This window comes from Pan troglodytes, chromosome 16, assembly GCF_028858775.2.
Source record: "Pan troglodytes isolate AG18354 chromosome 16, NHGRI_mPanTro3-v2.0_pri, whole genome shotgun sequence".
Taxonomy (NCBI): Eukaryota; Metazoa; Chordata; class Mammalia; order Primates; family Hominidae; genus Pan; species Pan troglodytes.
Genome location: NC_072414.2, coordinates 9,882,703 through 9,904,929, shown reverse-complemented (window position 1 = coordinate 9,904,929; position 22,227 = coordinate 9,882,703). Strand labels below are relative to the sequence as shown.

Here is a 22,227-nt window from a genome sequence, read left to right as displayed (position 1 = left end):
GTTATGTCAACGAGAAACAGCACAGGACACTTGTTAAAGGTGGCAAGACAGATTTATTCAGACTATTTCAATGGGGGAAAGGGACACCAGTATAAATGAACTCAACTCCAACCAAGACCTAAAGGTGATAGGGGTTTTAAAAGAGAGAACAGAGAAGGAACAAAAACAGGCTATGAGAAGTATAAAAGGGAGAACCAAAAAGGTGACGAGAGGGAATGTGGGGAAATGAAAAGTTACAGGATTGAAGTAAGCAGGGGATTACTGGAAATTGTTTTGGCGATGTGGGTTCGGACGATGTACATTTTGCAGTTTGGCAGCAAACTGCAAAGACTCAACGTGGGGGCTGGTCATGTTAAGGGACTCGGCCAGTGCAGGTGAAAAGCAGGCTGGAGTGTGGCTGAGGCTCCCAGTCGAGTGTCTGGGCAAGCCCTTTGTGTCTACTGGAGTTTGCAGTTGGAACCAGACAGCCACCGGTTTGGTTAACTCCTTGGAAGATGCTGGTCCAACTGCCATTTCTTCCTTTTACACCTGGACGCTTCTTGAAGCCACCTCCAGGGACATAGTCTTGCAAGATCCTGACAGTTACAGTAGCAATGTGAGCAGCCTTGGGCAAACAATAACAAGGACATGCACTGAGAAGCAAGAGGCTACTTGCCCCTAACAGCAAAGTGTAGAAGGTCAAACTGCCAAGGCTTCAGGAGGGGCGAGAGTGTCCTTGGGACTGAATGCACAAAGGGCCACTGGCATCTGGGTTTGCGTGGGAGCTTGCAGAGGGGAGTGCACCATTCAGTGGGATCCTCATTTCCAGATATTCTACGTTTGTCGTCTGGCTTGCTGTGATTATTGTGCAAAAAGGACTTTCCCCACTTTTATTTGCTTAGTATTGAATCCAAGCAATATTTTCAAGAGCTATTTGTCAGGGGCTGAAAAGATCAAGGAGGCACAAAATCGTGGCTCCAGGGCACATGGGTACCTCAGAACAGGCCTGGAAGGAGTCCATTTGCTGCGCCCAGGACAGTGTGAGTGGCTCACTCCCTGAATCCTAACATGGGTTCACCCTGCCTTCTCTCATGCTGACTTCTCCTACCTGACTTCTGCTCCTTCACACCTGGCCATCCTCCAGGACTCATCCCCCTGGCCTCCACCCAGCTCTGAAAAGCTTTTCCCGGCACCCTCCTCACCAGCCCCTCCCCAGCACTCCTCATTCACTGGTTCTCTACACCACTCCCTGCTGCCCTCAGCAGGACCCTGCTTTGTAAAGGCTTGGGGACTTCATACGTGTGTCTGGTTTCTCCAGCTGCTGGACAGAAGGGCAGAGAAGGTTCTTCAACTTTCGCCATTACACCTCTGAGCACAGTGATAGATGTAGTCCTTTTGGCAATGAGTGGGGGACGAGGTGGATGTTTAGGCTTATGCATTCATAGGCAAGACCACCGCAGTGCCTGGATGTGTCAGGCAGCATTTCAAGCCAAGAGAAACTCAGCAATGGCTGGAGAAAGTCCAGGACGGTCAGGAGAGCAAAGACTGAGTTACTTGAAGCCTGCTGCTCACAGACTCCGGGCAAGCACCTGACTCTAAGCCTCAAAGCCCAGTAAGATCTGGTTCATCTTCCAAGGTGGTGTGGAGAGGATGGCTGTTGCCCTGAAGAGTCCCTTTGCAAGGCCACTTGCCCAGACTTGAGCTGGACAACATCAGCTTTTATGTAGTATAATTTTGCAGAGGAAGGTTCCTCTTGATTTGACCATTTGTCTTGAGTTTTGTTGCCCTGAGTATTGTCTTGGGCATAGGGAAGGGCTCTGATTTCTGGAAGAGGCCAGACAAGAAGAAGGAGAGCCCAACTCTAAAGAGGACTTGGGTCTCAGGCATCCTGGCCTGGAGAAAGAAATCCGGATCAGCAGCTCGGTTCAAAGGAAGCAGAGCTGGAGTTCCCAGAAGAGGAACACCAGTTGCAGGAACTGTGCTAGGCGTGGAACCAGTGGGCGTGAGTGTTTTTGACTTCTGGTCCAGCTTGGCTCTGGGGCTGTGGTGGACTGAGCCCACAGCCGAGGACAGCTGAGCTCAGCTCTGGGGAACACAGAGGCATGTACACTGCCACAGGCATGCTGGATTTGGTTTGAGCAGAAGTAGCCTCTGTTTTGTCTTCCCTGTGTTTCTCAGCATCGCAACAGTGGAAGCCGACATCACTGTGTGAGTGTGTGAAGCACACCGTTCTTCAGCTCTGCACAGCTCGCTGGGGACTCTGGATCAGCCCAGTCACCTCTGCGGCCTCAGGCCCATGGCCCATGCCATGAGGGGCTGCTCTCTTCCAGTTCAAAGAGGCGATGACTCGGAAGTGCAGACAGACACCGGGCAGCTGAGGGGAAGGCTGCAGGCTCAAGATGGCAGCTGTCTTTCCCATCTGTTTAATTTGCCAAGCAGCAGGATAGAGTCTCCAGGGGCAGGAATGGAGCAGGGTGGGGAGAAGAGGTTTGAAAGGTTATCACAGTTTGAAATTAGCCTAGTGTGGCCGTGTATTATTATTTCCTTTTTCTTCTTCTTTCTCAGGCAGTATGGAGACTTTGAGAAACACCAACTCATGTTGCTGAGTTTTCAGAGAAAGTTAATTTCTAGAGGAAACATTTCTAAGTATGAATGAGGACACAGAGAGTTTGGGTCTTGCCATCCCCACAGACTCAAGATCTGCCTCTGTGAGCAGTCTTGGGTAGGAGGAAAAGTTCATCCAGAGCCAGCCGCGAGGTGTGTCTGGGGCCTCCGTGGACTGCCCCTCAGGGCTCTGTTTCCTGGCTTTAAAGAGGTTATGTTTGCACTTTGGGAGGTGAGGTGGGTGGATCATCTGAGGTCAGGAGTTCAAGACCAGCCTGGCTAACATGGTGAAACCCTGCTTCTACTAAAAATACAAAAATTAGCTGGGTGTGGTGGTGGGTGCCTATAATCCCAGCTACTCAGGAGGCTGAGACAGGAGAATTGCTAAAACCTAGGAGGCGGAGATTGCAGTGAGCTGATATTGTGCCATTCCACTCACTCCAGCCTGGGCAACAGAGCAAGACTCTGTCTCAAAAAAAAAAAAAAAAAGAAAGAAAGAAAGAGAAAAAGAGGTTATGTCGGTTCCCTCATGCACCCTACACATGTGGGCCTGTTCTGAATCTTTCAGAAGCTGCCTCTGTGAAGTTTCCATTCCATTGCAGAACAAAGATCATTCTCTGGTCCAGATGCTCTGAGCTGCACAAATCTGAAGACACGGAGGGTGGCTGGTGGTAAATGAAGATTATAGGAGGCCATTGTTGTGGACTAAGTCTAGAAATCAAAGTAGAATCAGCCATGCTCAGCAAACCTAAAGTAAGTTGTTATCTGACCTTCTGCAAAATCAGGAGCGACAACACCCTATTTCCCAAACAGACCAGTTTCCATCTTCTGTTGACTTCTGTTGAAGGTCATGAAGCTGCCTCTGTTTTCATCCTTAACTGAAGTCACCTGCTGGCAACAAACAGTTATTTTTCTATTGTTCTGCCTCCTTGTCCTCATCTTATAAGACAAGTAACTGTGAAATGACCAATCTGCTTTTGTCCTGGTTTCTGCTCTCTTCAGCCCTTCCTTCTCTGTCTACAAAGCCCCTCTCTGTCTACAAAGCCCTTCTCTGTCTCCTCTGCTCAGCTCATTGGAGCACTGATCCTGCATTATGGAATGAGGTGTTGCCCAACTCTGGAACTGCAAATAAAACCAGTTGAGATCTTTAAACTAAATTTGTTATAATTTTGTCTTTTGACAGTGGCTAGACCTTAACCCATGGGTGGCTGCTGCTGTGAGCAGTAATTCTCTTTTTCTGTCTGAGCCACTGGAAATAAACAGAGTTACTAATAATAACTGGCCAGGCGTGGTAGCTCACACCTGTAATCCCAGCAATTTGGGAGGCCAAGGCATGGTGATCCCAGCTAACTCGGGAGGCTGAAGTGGGTGGATTGCTGGAGCCCAGGAAGATGAACCTACAGAGAGCCATGATTGTGCCACTTCAAATTAAATGAATAAAAATTTAAAAGCAATGACTAGGAATAAAATGCTAATGAATACAATAAAAACAGATTGGCCTGGGTGCTGTACTCCCCCTGATTCCTGGGAATGACAAAATTTTGAGTAAATGCTCAACTTCAAGATGAAATAGTGAAGTTTACCTTGAGGGATGGTGATGGAGGCTGGTGAATATTTAACTTTTTTTTTTTTTTAACTTTTAATTTAGGTTCAGGTGAACATGTGCAGGTTTGTTGTATAGGTGAACTCATGTCACAGAGGTTTGTTGTACAGGTTATTTCGTCACCAAGGTACTAGGCCTAGTACCCAATAGTTAGCCTCTAGCTCCATCCATGTTCCTGCAAAGGACATAATCTCATTCTTTTTTAGGGCTGCGTAGTATCCCACGGTGCATATGTACTACGTTTTCTTTATCCAGTCTACCATTGATAGGCATTTAGGTTGATTCCATGTCTTTGCTATTGTGAATAGTGCTGCAATGAACTCCGAGTGCATGTATCCTTATAATAGAAAAACTTATATTCCTTTGGGTACATACCCAGTAATGGGATTGCTGGGAACTTACACTCCCACCAACAGTGTATAAGCATTGCCTTTTCTCTGCAACCTCTTCAGCATGTTATTTTCTTGACTTCTTAATCATAGCCATTCTGACTGGTGTGAGACAGTATCTCATTGCGGTTTTGATTTGCATTCCTCTAGTGATCAGTGATGATGAGCTTTTTCTTCATACGCTGGCCACATGTATCTCTTCTTTTGAGAAGTGTCTGTTCATGTCCTTTGCCCACTTTTTCATGGGGTTGTTTGTTCTTTTCTTGTAAATTCAAGTTCCTTATAGATACTGGATATTAGACCTTTGTCAAATGCATAGTTTGCAAATATTTTCTCCCATTCTGTAGGTTGTCTGTTTACTCTGTTGGTAGTTTCTTTTGCTGGGCAGAAGCTCTTTAATTTAGTTCCCATTTCTCAAATTTTGCTTTTGTTGTGATTGCATTTGGTGTATTTATCATGAAATCTTTTCCAGTTTGATGTCCTGGGTGGTGTTGCCTAGGTTGTTTCCCAGGGTTTTTATGACTTGGGCTTTTACATTTAACTTTTTAATCCATCTTGAGTTGATTTTTATATATGGTGTAAAAAAGGGGTCCAGTCTCAGTCTTCTGCATATGGCTAGCCAGTTATTGCGGCATCATTTATTGAATAGAGTGTCCTTTCCCCATTGCTTCTTTTTGTCAGCTTTGTTGAAGATCAGATGGTTGTACGTGTGTGGGCTTATTTCTGGGTTCTCTATTCTAGTCCATTGGTCTATGTGTCTGTTTTTGTACCAGTATCATGCTGTTTTGGTTACTACAGCCTTGTAGTATAGTTTGAAGTCAGGTAATGTGATGCTTCCAGCTTTGGGTTTGTTTGTTTTTTTCCTTAGGATTGTCTTGGCTATTCAGACTTTTTCTGGTTTCATATGAATTTTAAGATAGTTTTTCCAGTTCTGTGAAGAATGTCACTGGTAGTTTCATAGGAATAGCACTGAATCTGTGAATTGCTTTGGGCAATATGGCCATTTGAATGATACCGATTCTTCCCATTCGTAAGCATGGAATGTTTTTCCATTTGTTTGTATCTTCTCTGATTTCTTTTAGCAGTGGTTTCTAATTCTCCTTGTAGAGATCTTTCACCTCCCTGGTTAGCTCTATTCCTAGGTATTTTTATTCTTTTTGTGGCAATTGTGAATGGGTTCGTGTCCCTGATTTTGCTCTTGGCTTGATTATTGTTGGTGTATAAGAATGCTTGTGATTTTTGTACATTGATTTTGTATCCTGAAACTTTGCTCAAGTTGTTTATCAGCTGAGGGAACTTTTGGGCTGAGACAATGGAGTCTTCTAGATATAGAACCATGTCATCTGCGAACAGGGGTAGCTTTCTGTCTTCCTATTTGGATGCCTTTTATTTCTTTCTCTTGCCTAATTGATCTGGCCAGGACTTCCAAAACTATGTTGAATAGGAGGGGCAGAGAGAGGGCATCCTTGTGTTGTGCCAGTTTTCAAGGGGAATGCCTCCAGCTTTTGCCCATTCAGCACGATATTGGCTGTGGGTTTGTCACTGATGGCTCTCATTATTTTGAGGTATGGTCCTTCAATACCTTGTTTATTGAGAGTTTCTAACATTAAGGGATGTTGAATATTATTGAAAGTCTTTTTTTGCATCTATTGAGATAATCATGTGATTTTTGTGTTTAGATCTGTTCATGTGATGAATCATATTTATCGATTTGTGTATGTTGAACCAATCTTGCATCCCAAAGATAAAGCCTACTTGATGGTGATGTATTAGCTTTTTGATGGGCTGTTGGATTTGGTTTACAAGGATTTTGTTGAGGATTTTTGCATCAATGTTGATCAAGGATATTGGCCTGAAGTTTTCTTTTTTGTGTGTGTCTCTGCCAGGTTTTGGTATCAGGATGATGCTGGCCTCATAGAATGAGTTGAGGAGGATTTCCTCCTCAATTTTAAAAGATAGTTTCAGTAGAAATGGCATCAGCTCTTTTTTGTACATTTGGTGAATCAGTCTTCTCCTGAGCTTTTTTTGGTTGGTAGGCTATTTATTACTGCCTCAATGTCAGAGCTGATTATTCATCTGTTTAGGGATTTGATTTCTTCCTGGTTCAGTCTTGGGAGAGTGTGTGTGCCCAGGAATGTATTCATCTCTTCCAGGTTTTCTAGTTTGTGTACATAAGGGTGTTCATAGTAGTCTCTGAGGGTTATTTATATTTTTAGTGGGGTCAATAGTAATATTCCTTTTGTTGTTTCTGGTTGTATTTATTTGTATCTTCTCTCTTTTCTTCTTTATTAGTCTAGCTAGTGGCCTATCTTATTATTTTTTTTTTCAAAAAACCAACTCCTGGATTTATTGGTCTTTTGAATGGTTTTTCGTGTCCTAAGCTCCTTCAGTTCAGCTCTGATTTTGGTTATTTCTTGTCTTCTGCTAGCTCTGAGGTTGGTTTGTTCTTGCTTCTCTAGTTTTTTTTAGTTGTGATGTTAGGTTGTTAACTTGAGGTCTTTCTAACTTTTTGATGTGGGTGTTTAGGGCTATAAATTTCCCTCTTAACACTGCCTTAGCTGTGTCCCAGAGATTCTGATATGTCATATCTTTGTTCTCATTAGTTTCAAAGAATTTCTTAATTTCTACAATAACTTCATTATTTACCCAAAAGTCATTCAGGAGCAAGTTGTTTAATTTCCATTAACTTTCACTTCATACATTTTTCCTGCTGGGTCTCTTTTTACAAGAGGCATGCTTTACTTTGTTAAATTAAAAAAATAAAGAAAATTGAAAGAGAGAAATAAACAGCAATTTTGAAAAGAAAGAAGAAAAGTTGAAATAAAGATGATTAGGGATGGGATATGGGGGGAGATGAGACAGCCTAGGGTCAGAGAAGACCGAGAGAACCTCTCCGGAGTCAGAGCCTACATGGATCTTCCAAGCTCTAGAACCCAGTTTGTAAATTGCATGTGCATAGTGCAAGGACGGTCTGAAGCACAACTTTGTCAAAACTACGGGATACAGAACCTCATGACCCCCATCACCACAGGGCCACAGGGTGTTTGTTCCCAAGAGCCAGGCAGCCCCAGCTGGCATCCATCCCTCCTCCTGGGCAGCATGGCTGAGGGCACATGGTAACTGGGAAAGTCCCCAGCCCAAAGGCCTATTTGAATTAGGACCAGCCAGTGGTGGCATCAGAGATGAACCCACCTCTACAATGGGCAAGTGTTATCATTCTTTGAATAACTGTTATTGAGTCTTTATTAAGAGAGGAGTAACTGGGCATTAGAATTCACATGTGTTGGAGAAAAAGTTTGTGTTTATCTGATGACATAGTCTGGGGCCAAAAAGCTTTATTAGCCACCATTTACAGCTCTTGCTGAGCATGCTCTCAGTGAAAATTCCAGGATTTCCCACTAAAAGTTTGGCTTCCTGAATACTCTCTTCATCCTAAAGTGGAGGAGCATGGCATTCTGAGGACAAGAAAAGGAGAAATGGTATATGATAAGTAAAGCACTGAGTTTTTAATCCAGAGGCTTCTAGTAGCTGCTTTGGGACATCTTCCACAGGATACAGATGCCTTGTTCTAGAGCTAACCCAATCAGCTTTGTCATGGCCCCTGGGAGGTGCTGTCCAGAGTCCCTTCAATGACAAACTCTCTGCCCAGCTCCAGGGAGTGCTGGTGGCAGGTGGTTTCCAGATGCCAGACCCTTGGGGGCTGCCTCTGCTTCAGAGCCACCTTGTCCATGGATGCATCCCTCCCTGGGGTGGCCCACACCCAGTGATGGATCCAAGTGGTTATAGGAAGGCCCGTCCATCTCTGTCCACCTTAGAAACAACACTAACTAGCTAAGGAGCCCCCCTAGGGCCAGCTTAAGCCACTTCTGGGTCACCCCTCAGCCCAACTTCCCCTGAACAAATCCCGCTTCTTGCTTCTCCTCCCATAGTGTTGATCCCTAGTAAGCACCCTGTGTGCCCAGCTTCATCTCAGCATCGGCTTCCAGGGAAACCTGACCATGACAACCATCTGACCTAAAAATGCTCAAAGGCAGAACACTGAGGAAGCAAAAGGTTTAATTTATGTACTATGTATATCTGCAAAAACATATTCAACATATGAAGTATATTTACACAAATGTTAATGTATAAACATAAATATTCAAAGTATGTATTTACATCTACACACATATTTAATTATTTGAGTATTTTTAAAGTATTTAAAGTATTTACTAGGAGCTCTCTTATCTAATTCCTGTGAACCCTGTAGTGAGTAAGCATACAGCCAAAATTATTTAAAGTAGAAAATCATTATATATGAGCATATATATATAACATGCACATATGTATATATGTGATGTGTATATGTGTGTGTCTATGTAGGCATGTGCAGGTATGTGCGTGGGCACACACATATGCACATCACATGTAAACGTAGTCACATATGTGAACATACATATGTATACGTGCATGTCTATATGTATATGTGTGTGTACGCATGTATGTGTGTGTCCGTGTGTGTGTGTATAACATTTTATTTTAACTTGAAGCCTAAAGACATAGATTTACTTGCTGGTCATCTGATTTGGTGATTTCAGATCTATATTGACTTCCTGTTCAGAGCACACAGTTGTAATACATTGTCCATATTTATCAGTTTCAACTGATTTAAAGTGACGTGAGAGCTTAAAGACTTTTGGACAGACTCTAAGTGTGGAATTCTTATGGAATTTTACTTCCCTCCATTTGTTAGAGTTTCTTCCCACACACTTAATTGGACATAATGTTTTTTCATGATTCACCTTGACTGAGTCTTTCCAAAGCTTTGAACTTCATTTTCATAGAAACAGTAACTCTTTCCCCACTCATTTTGTCATGGGATTAGGTAATATTTAACTAAATCACACGACAACACTATCTGGGCGCACTAGGGCCGGGCACCAACGCCGCCGACTCTAAGGCGGCGAGCATCTTGATGGATCAGGCATGGGGCTTGCTCCCTGGTGCTCCAGACCCTCAGTTGCAGCCCAAGGATTCCTTCGGGAAGGTGCAGGAAGCTGGAAGAGCCCTGCCAGCCCAGCGAGGCCATTGTGGGAGGGTCTTTAGGAGAGTTTCTCTTGAGTAAGTGTAAATGCAAAATGTTGAACGTCTAGCTACTGTGGTGTCATGTATGTTTTTAAGAGGTGCACACGCTCACTCCCATCACTCAACCCATATCACTAGGTTTCTCTGTGCTGGGCACTGAAAATACAGTCCCCCAGAATGCAAAGTCCTTGCCTCAGAGGGACTCACAGGTGCATGGCACCAATCTGTAAATAGCTATCCCAAGCAACGAGATAGGTGCTGTGAGAATGTGCAGGTGAGAGAGACCACCTAGGCAGGCAGGGCACAGTCCAAAGGGAGGTGACATTTATTTGAGGCAAGTCTTGCAGAATGAATTTGAGGCAGATCTTGCAGAATGAGTAGGAATTATCTAGGTGAATAATTGGGGGAGGCACCTTCCCAGCTGGTGACCTTTAGGCAAAGCCACTGATTTCTGGAAGGTTTCAGCTATCTTCAGGAATGATCAGCAATTCAGTGTGACTGGAGGCCTGTGCATGGAATCAGAGAGGCGGGAAGCACAGAGGCTGCAGAGGGAGAGGCAGAGTGGACGGGAACACTCATGTGTTTGTATATTTATGTTCTCCTCACATACTAATTTTCCTATGGAACAAACAATAATACTTTTTTTTTCTTTGGACAGAGTCTTGCTCTGTCACCCAGGCTGGAGTGCCATGGTGCGATCTTGACTCACTGCAACCTCTGCCTCCTGCATTCAAGCGATTCTCCTGCCTCAGCCTCCCAAGTAGCTGGGAGTAGAGGCACCTGCCACGTCACCCAGCTAACTTTTGTATTTTTAGTAGAGACGGGGTTTTGCCATGTTGGCCAGGCTGGTCTTGAACTCCTGACCTCAGGTGATCTGCCCGCCTAGGCCTCCCAAAGTGCTGGGATTACAGGCGTGAGCCACAGCGCCCAGCTGACAATAATACTTTTTAACAGATTTTTTGAAGTTTTAAATTTTTAATTATTATGGATACATAGGCACATTGGGTACATGTGATGTTCTGATACCGGCATACGATATGTAACAATCACATCAGGGTGATTAGGGTACCCATCACCTCAAGCGTTCATCATTTCTTTATGTTAGAAACATTCCAATGCCACTCTTTTAATTATTATTATTATTATTATTATTTATTTATTTATTTATTTTTGAGATGGAGTCTCACTCTGTCGCCCAGGCTGGAGTGCAATGGCACCATCTGGGTTCACTGCAAGCTCCACCTCCCAGGTTCACGCCATTCTCCTGCCTCAGTCTCCCGAGTAGCTGGGACGACAGGCTCCTGCCACCAGGCCCGGCTAATTTTTTGTATTTTTAGTACAGATGGGGTTTCACTGTGTTAGCCAGGATGGCCTTGATCTCCTGACCTCGTGATCCGCCCGCCTCGGCCTCCCAAAGTGCTAGGATTGAAGGCGTGAGCCACCGCGCCCAGCCCATTATTTTTGAATGTACAATAAATTATTGTTGACTTTAGTCACCCTGCTGTGCTTAACTGAGATTAAATGCAGGTCCGATTAAATGCACCTGGAATTTATTTTGCGTGCTAGAAGGCAGGCATCAAGTGGCTCATCAGATTTTCCAGGACTATTGATTGCATTGTTTTCGTTTGTGCTCACTGAGTAGCAAAGGCTGGCCTGTCATGTATCCCGTGGCCTTGGTGCTGCAGTTTCTACATTACAGGATTCCAGGGGCTTTGCTTACATCATAGTCCACAGGCTGTGCAGTGAGATGCCATTGCACCCCATGAGAATGATGACAGTGATAAAGGCCAACCACACAGGTGAGGGTGAGATTGTGCAGGACTGAAACCCAGACACCGCTGATGCAAATGTCACATGAAACAGCCACTTTAGAGAACTGCCTGGCAGCCTCTTAGAAAGTTAAACATACACCTACTGCATGATCCGGCCATTCTGTGGTACTTACCCAGGAGGAAAGAAAGCAGAAGTCCGTATGAAGGCTTTTACACAAACGTTCTCAGCAGCCCATTTGCAATAGCCAGAAACTGGAAACACACAGTTTTATCCACATGATAGATGACTACTCAGCAATAAAAATAAATCAACTATTGATACGCATAATCATATGGGGAAAAAATAAATCTCAAAATAATTACGCTGAGTGAAAGAAGCCAGGCCCCTTACCCCAAGAAAGGGGAGGGTGCTGTATGATTCCACATATTCTATAAATTTATAAGATGTATATAAAATCCTAGAAAATACAACTAATTCACAGTGCCACCATATAGATATGGCAAGACCCATCAAATTGTATACTTTACATATGTGCAGCTTATTGTATGTCAATTGTACCTGAATAAATGTTTGAGAGTGTGTGTAATCCATGCAGCTACCAGAATCAAGCTTCTCGATCAAGAGGTGTTTTGGAATAACAGTTATTTTATTTTAAGTTATTTATTTAGAGACAGAGTCTGGTTTTTTTCTCTCAGGCTGAAGTGCAGTGGCGTGATCTTGGCTCACTGAAACCTCTGCCTCCTGGGTTCAAATGATTCTCATGCCTCAGGCTCGAGTAGCTTTTTTTTTTTTTTTTAATTTTTACTAGAGACAGGGTTTCACCATGTTGGCCAGGCTGGTCTCGAACCCCTGACCTCAAGTGATCCACCCACCTCAGCCTCCCAAAGTGCTGGGATTATGAGTGTGAGCCACCATGCCCTGCCAGTAATTTTAATTTTAGATTATATAATAGAAATGGATTTTTGAGTCAATGTGGGAAAGGTAAAACTTTCCCTAATTGTTTTCTGTTTTGAATTAGAAAAAGAAATTTTTTTCATGGATAACATAGAGAATTTACAAGAAGCTTATATGAGTTTCCTGGGGCTATTGTAACAGAGCACCACAGACTGGGAGGGTTTAAACAACAGACACTGGTTGTCTCACAGTTCTGGAGGCTGGAAGTCCAAGACCAAGTTATAGGCAGGGTTGGTCTCTTCTGAGGTCCCTCTCCTTGCCTCACAGATGGCCACCTTCTCCCTGTGTCTCTTCACCTATTCTTCTCTCTGGGTTTGTCTTAGTCTCTTCACATGGCATTCTTTTCCTAGTCATATTACCAGTCATATCAGACTAGATAGAGCTCCACCCTACTGTGGCATGACCTCATCCTAACCAATTATACATAACTGCATGTTTCCAAATAAGGTCATATTCTGAGGAACTGGCTATAGAACTTCAATATATGAATGGGGGGTAATGAATTCAACCCATGACAAAATTCTACCTTATATTTTCATTCTTAAAAATAATAGAGGGGTTAGGTGTGGTGGCTCACACCTGGAATCCTAGCATTTTGGGGGGCCAAGGTGGGAGGATCACTCGAGACCAGGAGTTCAAGACCAGCCTGGGCAACATAGTGAGATCCCCGTTTTTACAAAAATAAAAATTGAAAACTATTTTAAAAAAATAGAACAAGAAAGAAATGTGCACCTCTGTTTCTGCCATGCTATACTTGGAAATCAGCCAGGAAGGGAAAGAGCTTTTTGTGCAGCAACTCAAGCTGCCTCCTTGTGCTCTGGAAAAGACTTTCTCTCTGCCCCTCTTTGTTCTGCAGCCTGGGGTGCAGGTTTCTGCCAGGCTGGCCCTTCAGGTTGCCTGCTTTGCTCCTTTGGGCTGGGCCTTTGTAAGGGTGGCACCTGTGCATGCCACATCCTGCAGGGTTCTAGGGGCATTGCTGCTTTATTGAGGTTTGTTGGTTCGTTGCCATCCTTTCCTGACCCTCCTTTCCTTAGACTAGCATCAAGTTGTCTACATGAACTGAATTCGCCAAAACTGTTGTTAGAGATCTGCTGGTGGCAAGCCCTAAGCCTGTCATGAACAGGCCTTAAAGAAACTGGCCATAAACAGCATTTCTGCAGCAATGTGACATGCTCGTGATGGCTATCACGCACACTGCTAAAAGTTGTTGGTTTACTGGAGCAGGACAAGGAAAACCTGGCCCACCCAGAGTGGAAAACTGCTCAAATCACAAACAATAGCAGAAGCGGCCTGTGCCTTAACAACATGCTTTTGCTGCAGGTAATCAGCCAGGGCCTGTTTCTCTGCTCCTCACTAGGAATGCTTTTAGTTAATCTATAATCTGTAGAAACTACGCTTATCACTGGCTTTCTGTCAATAAATGTGTGGGTCAACATCTGTTCGTGGCTCTCAGTTTTGAAGGCTGTCAGCCCCCTGATTCCCACTCTGCACTCTATTTCTGTGTCTTTGTCTTAATTCCTCTAGCGCTGCTGGATTAGGGTCTCCACGACTGAGCTGGTCTCAGCAAGCGGTGCCCAACATGGGGGCTTGAACCCAGGATGAAGAGTCGCTGGAGCGATGGTTGGAGAACGTGGAAGTAAGCTGGAGAACACCCGAGTACTCTTAAGCAATCCCCGTGGTGAGTAAGAAGGGGAGCTCGGAAGCATCAGGGTAACAATGGGGCAAGGGTCGAGCAGACAAGAGGCTTATTTGAGTCGGCTTCAGCATCTCCTCAGAAAAGGAGGAGTGAAGGTTAGCACTTATGCAGCTTTTTAGTGCAGTAGAGAAATATTGCCCCTGGTTTCTGGACTGAGGAACTATGAATGTAGAGGTCTGGGAAAAGGTAGGTGGCACACTGAAAAAGGCATATAAGGATGGTGCTGAGGATATTCCTGTAACTGTCTGGTCAGTGTGGGCTCTGGTTTGCTCCACCTTGGAATCTTTCCACACAGATGATGAGGAGGAGGAATCAGAGGAAAAAGAAGAGTGTAATGAAGTAACAGAAGAGGTGACAGAGCAGGTTTGCTTGCCAGCTAAAGCGGCAAAGGAGGGAGAGGTTTGTCCCTACCCCTCTGCACCCCCCATTATTTTGAAGAAGAGTGGCCTGACCCTCCAGATCTTTCTTTTCTGGAGGACAGGGGCAAAAAGTAGCTGCCCTGGTGACCGTTCAAGCAGCGCCTCGAGTGACCTCTCTCAGTTCTATTCAGGCAGGAATCCAGCAAGCTAGACGAGAGGGTGATATGGATGCTTGGCAGTTCCCTGTTAGAATACACTCACCTGATCAACAGGGGAGTATTATAGCTATGTTTGAGACTTTTCCTCTTAAATTACTTAAAGAATTTAAACAAGTTATTAATCAATATGGACCAGGTTCTCCTTTTGTAATGGGACTGTTAAAGGATGTTGCTGTCTCCAGTCAGATGTTGCCAGCGGGGATGGTAGGATTACTTCTAGGTAGGTCTAATTTAAATTTAAAAGGAGCACAAGTACAAACAGGAGTCATTGATTCAGATTACAATGGAAATTGTTATATCTACTTCTGTTCCCTGGAAAGCAGAGCCAGGAGAGCGCATAGCACAGCTCCTGATTGTGCCATATGTGGAAATGGGGAAAAGTGAAACTAAACGAACAGGAGGATTTGGAAGCACAAATAAAGAAGGTAAAGCAGCTTATTGGGTGAATCAAATTCCTGATAAACGTCCTACCTGTGAAATAACTATTCAGGGAAAGAAATTTAAAGGTTTGGTACATACAGGAGCGGACATTTCAGTCATTTCTCTACAGCACTGGCCGTCCACATGGCCAATTCAACCCGCTCAATTTAACAGAGTTGGCGTTGGTAAAGCCCCTGAAGTATATCGCAGTAGTTATATTTTGCATTGTGAAGGGTCCGATGGACAATCTGGGACTATTCAACCAATTGTAACTTCTGTACCTATAAATGTATGGGGAAGAGATTTATTACAGCAATGGGGAGCACAAGTGTTAATTCCAGAACAATTATATAGCCCTCAAATTCAGCATATGATGCAAGAGATGGGGTATGTGCCTGGCACGGGATTAGGAAAAAATTTACAAGGGTTAAAGAAACTGCTCCAAGTGGAAGGACAGAATTCTTGTCAGGGTTTAGGATATCATTTTTGATGGCGGCTGTTGGTAAGCCTCCAGAACCTATACCTTTAAAATGGTTAACAGATAAGCCAATTTGGATAGAACAACGGCCACTGAATAAAGAGAAACTAGAGGCTTTAGAGGACTTCTAATTTTTACTGAACAATTAGAAAAAGGACACATAGCTCCAACATTTTCCCCCTGGAATTCTCCAGTCTTTGTTATTAAGAAAAAATCAGGTAAATGGAGAATGTTAATTGACTTAAGGGCCATTAATTCAGTTATGCAACCTATGGGGGCATTGCAGCCAGGATTGCCTTCTCCTGCTATGATTCCAAAAAATTGGCCTTTAATAGTCATAGATGTAAAAGGCTATTTCTTTACTATCTCCTTAGCTGAGCAAGGCTGTGAATGGTTTGCATTTACAATTCCTGCGGTAAACATTCTGCAGCCTGCTAAGCATTTTCACTGGAAAGTGTTGCCACGAGGCATGTTAAACAGCCCAACAATTTGCCAGACTTATGTAGGGCAAGCAATTGAACCTACTTGTAAAAAGTTATCACGGTGTTACATTATTCATTATATAGGCAATATTCTTTATGCTGCCCCTACTTGGGAAATATTACTCCAATGTTATGATCACTTAACAAAACTCGATTTCTCAAGCCAGTTTAATTATAGCACCTGACAAAATTCAAACTACTACTCCTTACTCCTACTTAGGGACCTTAGTAAATGACACTACAATAGTGCCACAGAAAGTAACTATATGTAGGGATCAACTAAAAACACTGAATGACTGTCAAAAATTACTAGGGAACATTAGTTGGATACGACCTGCTCTAGGCATTCCTACCTAAGCCATGAGTAATCTATTTTCTATCCTTAGAGGAGATCCTAGTCTCACTAGCCCTCAACAATTAATAAAGGAGGCTGACACAGAGTTACAGCCGATTGAGAAGCAAGTGCATAAAGCTCAAATAAATAGAATAGATCCAAAAAATACTTTTGACTTGTTGATTTTTCTGACTCAGCATTCACCTACTGGTGTTATTGTCCGAGAGCAGGACTTGGTAGAATGGCTTTTTCTTCCACATACGAATTCACAGACTGTCTTTATTTGGATCATATTGCTACTCTGATAGGAAATGGGAGAACTCGAATTGTTAAATTGCACGGATATGACACTGGAAAAATTATTGTCCCTCTTACAAAGACACAAATACAACAAGTCTTACTTGGCAAACCCATTTAGCTGATTTTGTAGGTGTTCTTGATAATCACTTTCTGAAAACAAAATTATTTCAATTTTTAAAATTAGCTAATTGGATTCTCCCTAGAATAACTAAATTTAAACCAATTTAAATTGGTTTACAGAAAATGTTTTTACAGATGGGTCTGGCAATAGTAAAGCTTCTTATTCTGGATCAAAAAGTAAAGTTTTCCGGACACCCTATACTTCAGCTCAAAAATGGAGCTTGTAGCTGTAATTGAGATACTGACTGCTTTTGAGATGCCTGTCAATGTAATTTCTGTTTCTTCATATGTGGTTCATTCTACACAGTTAGTTGAAAATGCTCAGCTACAATTCCACACAGATGAGCAACTGATGACTTTATTTACCCAATTGCAAACAGCCGTTAGGAATAGAATGCACCCTTTTTACATTATTCACGTTAGGGCTCATATACCTCTTCTAGGACCTTTAACTGAAGGGAATCAAATGGCTGATCACCTAGTTGCTACTGCAATATCTAATGCTAGACACTTTCACAATTTAACCCATGTCAATGCCTCTAGTCTCAAACGCAGATACAGCATTACCTGGAAAGAAGCTAAAGCTATTATCCAGTGATGCCCAACTTGCCAAATGGTACATTCCTCATCTTTTACAGGAGGAGTTAATCCTGGAGGATTGAAACCTAATTCTCTTTGGCAAATGGACGTCACACATGTTCCCTTGTTTGGGAGACTAGCTTATGTACATGTATGTGTGGACACCTTTTCTCACTTGGTCTGGGCTACATGCCAATCAGGAGAGTCTTCTGCCTGTGTTAAACATCATCTTTTGCAGTGTTTTGCAGTGATGGGCATTCCAGCTTCTATTAAAACAGATAATGCCCCAGGCTATCCTAGCCAAGCTCTAGCTACATTTTTCTCTATATGGAATATTAAACACATTACTGGTATCCCATATAATTCACAACGACAAGCCATTGTGAAAAGAATGAATCTCTCCCTAAAACAGCAGTTACAAAAACAGAAAGGGGGGAACAGTGATTATAGGACTCCACACATGCAACTAAATCTAGCATTATTAACTTCAAATTTTTTGAGCCTGCCTAAAGGCCAGATGCTATCAGCAGCTGAGCAGCATCTACAGAAACCCGCTGCAAAGACAGAAGCAGAACAACAGGTTTGGTGGAGAGATCCGTTAACAAAAAGTTGGGAAATAGGTAAAATAATAACTTAGGGTAGAGGTTATGCTGGTGTTTCTCCAGGCCAAAACCAGCAGCTGATTTGGATACCATGAAGACACCTGAAACCTTGTCATGAGCCAGATGCCGAGGAAGAGATTTTGCGAGGGACCCAAGGACCACCCTGTTGCAGCCAAGTCTAGACTGACAATAAGGCCTCCTTTCCTCTTTGTAGTGGGTGATTTAAAACTTGACCTGTCTAGATCAAGCTTTTTTTTTTTTGAGCTATACTTCAGCTCAAAAAGAGGAGCTTTTTGATGTGATTTGTCAAGAATGTAGATTGTTTTCTTGCGTGAATTCTTCCTTGTATAATCCTGATCATTCTATTTTAGTGGTAAGAGCCCGAGAAGGAGTATGGATACCTGTAAGGCTTTCCCGTCCTTGGAAAGCCTCTCCTTCTGTGCATATTATTACTGAAATTCTTCAAAAGATTTTGAGGCACTCTTGGCGTTAAATTGCTGCTTTAATTTTAGTCATTATGGGATTGATTGCTGTCACAGCTACTGCCACGGCAGCTGGAGTTGCTTTGCATTCCACAGTACAAACAGCAGACTATGTAAATAATTGGCAGAAAATTTCTACTCTGCTGTGGAATTCCCAAACTAATATAGACCAGAAACTAGCTAATCAAATCAATGATCTCCAACAAACTATAATGTGGCTAGGAGATTGAGTAGTTAGTCTAGAATATAGAACGCAGTTACAATGTGATTGAGATACTTCTGATTTTTGCATTACTCCTCATCGGTATAAAGAAACAGAGCATGAGTGGGAAAGAGTTAAGAGACATTTAAAGGGTCATACTGGAAATTTATCTTTGGATATTGCAAAACTGAAGGAACAAGCATTTCAAGCCTCTCAGGCATATCTGACGCTAATGCCAGGAACTGAAGTGCTTGAAGGAGCTGCAGACGGATTAGCAGCTATTAACCCGTTTAAATGGATCAAGACGCTTGGAGGGTCTGTGATTTCAATGGTGATTGTGCCTTTAATCTGCGTTGTTTGTCTTTGTGTAGTCTGCAGATGGGGATCCCCAATCCCGTGAGAAGTAGCCCACCATGACAAAGCTGCCTTTGCCTTTATTGCTTTGCAAAAAACAATAAATAAATAAATAAAGAGGGACATGCTGGTAGCGAGCTCTAAGCCTGTCATAAACAGGCCTTAAAGAAACTGGCCATAAACAGGATTTCTGCAGCAATGTGACATGCTAGTGACGGCTATCACGCACACTGCTAAAAGTTGTTGGTTTACTGGAGCAGGGCAAGGAAAACCTGGCCCACCCAGAGTGGAAAACTGCTCAAACCACAAACAATAGCAGGAGCGGCCTGTGCCTTAACAACATGCTTTTGCTGCAGATGATCAGCCAGAGCCTCTTTCTCTGCTCCTCACTAGGAATGCTTTTAGTTAATCTATAATCTGTAGAAACTATGCTTATCCTGGCTTTCTGTCAATAAATGTGTGGGTCGAACTCTGTTTGTGGTGCTCAGCTCTGAAGGCTGTCAGCCCCCTGACCCCCACTCTGCACTCTATTTCTGTGTCTTTGTCTTAATTCCTCTAGCGCTGCTGGGTTAGGGTCTCCACGACTGAGCTGGTCTTGGCAGAGTTCCATATCCAAATCTGAGTTGCTGTGAAGGTGCAAATTCTTTTAACATTAGAAAAAGGGAATATCCTGCGAGGATCAGAACTCCAAGACAGAGTCTTGGATTTCAAAGCCTGGTGATGGTGAAAATGGTGTGTCTTTGGGGATAGAGAGAACTTTTTCCTTCACATCTCTCACGTTCACCCTTATACATCGTTGCACAGGGGAGCTTGCAGGCTCTGAGCCCACCCTGGCTGTGGGAGCAGGAGGAATCTCTGGTTTGGGTGCTGAGGGGTCCTCAGCAGGGTGGGTGTGTTGGGGAGATGTATAGTTGGCAGAACTGTCCACACGCTTTTCTTTTCTGCCACTATCCTCACTGTGGTGTCCTTGGGAGGCTACAGGAGTCATGGGACCAGGGACCTGCTCAGCTATCCGACCGCTGGCCCCACCGCACACAGACACTTTTGCACAGGACATCACACATCCCAGGGATTGTAACATATTCATTTTACCAACTCTTCCTTCCTCAGCATACAGATGTCCTTCCTGCCTGCAATTAGCACTTCCCAAAAAACTGCCAAGCCACGTATCTACCTGACTTTTCTTTACATCAACCCACACTTCTACTTGAATATTCTTTTTTTTTTCTTCAACTTTTATGTTAAGTTCAGGGCACATGGGGAGAACAACACACACGGGGTATTCTTTTTAAAAAACAGAACAATCAATACTTGCTATCAAAAAATAGAAGCTACACACTTAAATAAAAGATGTTGCCCATGGAGTCCCTAAAATTGTCCCGTGCGTCAGCGGCTGGGTGCACACCACACTCTGCGAAATGGTGATGGTAGGCCTCTGGCCCTTTCCTGGAATTCGCAGCCCCTCATGAGGAGCCCTTTGGAATGAGAGGAAAAATAAGCATGTGGACATGCCCTAGCCGAGGAGTGTTCTTTTAGTATCCGCCAATTGAGAAAATAGACAACGTACAAAGCTACTATTCAGAATGAATTCACCTTATGTTAATGAAAGGGCCCTCTGCAGAGGGCCTGGTGCACTAACCCTCCCTTCCATCTGCAGAGGGCCTGGTGCACTAACCCTCCCTTCCATCTGCAGAGGGCCTGGTGCACTAACCCTCCCTTCCATCTGCAGAGGGCCTGGTGCACTAACCCTCCCTTCCATCTGCAGAGGGCCTGGTGCACTAACCCTCCCTTCCATCTGCAGAGGGCCTGGTGCACTAACCCTCCCTTCCATCTGCAGAGGGCCTGGTGCACTAACCCTCCCTTCCATCTGCAGAGGGCCTGGTGCACTAACCCTCCCTTCCATCTGCAGAGGGCCTGGTGCACTAACCCTCCAATTTGAAGCCACTTTGCAACTCTGTGGCTTCCTGGGGTCTGCAACTCACAGTTGGGAATTCCTGGTTTAGGGGAAAGAGCCAAGACCCCCTTTGTTCCATTGTGTGGACTTGAGCATTTTGCCTTCTAGCTGGTTTTAGGTTCCCCTGACTATGAAATAGGCATAAAAGCTCCTGCTTTTTTTTTTTTTAAACCTCACAGATGTTATTTTTGTGAAGACAATGGAAAACACTATTCTTCCACTCTGGGCAACATGGTGAAACCCCGTCTTTACCCAAAATACAAAAATTAGCCAGGCATGGTGGAACTCACCTGTAGTCCCAGCTATTGGGGGGCGGGATGATGGGGAGGGCCGTTGAGGCAGGAGAATTGCTTCAGCCAGGGAGGCAGAGATTGCAGTGAGCTAAGATCATGCCACTGCACTCCAGCCTGGGTGACAGAGTGAGACTCTGTCTCAAAAAAGAAAAATAAAAAAAGGAAGAAATAAGGAAAGAGAAAGAAAGAAAAAGAAAGAAAGAGGAAAAAGAAGAAAGAAAAAGAACAAGAAGAAAGAAAGAAAGAAAGAAACTTTTCTAAAGAGGAGAAAAATAATATTTCTAAATGCAAATTGTCAATATAACCCTTTCCATGAAATCTCAGAAGAAGCTAGGACTCCTGGGAGACAAAGAAGAAAGAAAATATGAATGGAAACGTCATGGGAAGGCCAGTGATCAGTGATGGAGACACTGACCACAAGGGCCCCGGTGACTCAGCTCCTTAATAATCACCAGGCCGAGGAGCCCAGGAAGTTGAGACCACGTGTGATGTGGAGGAAACTCGGCAGCATTGGGCTTAGGCGCCTGGCTCCGGGCACTGAAGGGAGGGCTGCAGAGATCATGGGGACAGGCCATTCCTCTTCTCCCAAGGACAGTCTGTGTTACTGCGGAAACGGGCCAGGGCTGCCCTTGAAGTCCTTGGAAATCACACCAAGAATGGCCTGACCACACTGGGCAGGAGGGAGAAGAAAAGGAAGCCCAGGGACTGGGCGGAGAGGGAGAGAGCCTGCCGCAAGGGCTTCAGGGCAGGAGGGGGCTTCTCATTCCCCCCTCAGCTCCCAGAACAAAGGAAAGCCCCGCCCTGCCGCCCTCACTCAGTCCTGTGTTCTATTTAAATCCTGTGCCCCATTGCAAGACTGCATTCAGTCTGCATGAGCCTTAGTTTCATAAAAGCCCCCTCACACCGAGGGGACAATGTTCAGAACTAAATGACTGCAGGTGAGCAATTCTCTGTATTGTACAAACTGGGACCAAAGATGACTTTATAA

The 22,227-nt window shown here is 43.9% G+C and overlaps 1 long non-coding RNA gene across 1 annotated transcript in view; it reads left to right on the top strand.

Moving 5' to 3' along the window:
- Positions 1-21,485, top strand: part of LOC112205570 (uncharacterized) — a 42,898-nt gene extending 21,413 nt beyond the window's left edge. The window contains exons 2-3 of the long non-coding RNA XR_008539284.2: positions 13,891-14,044; positions 14,963-21,485. This is a non-coding gene — a long non-coding RNA (uncharacterized LOC112205570). The remainder of the gene's footprint in view (positions 1-13,890; positions 14,045-14,962) is intronic.
- The last annotated feature ends 742 nt before the right edge of the window (positions 21,486-22,227 follow it).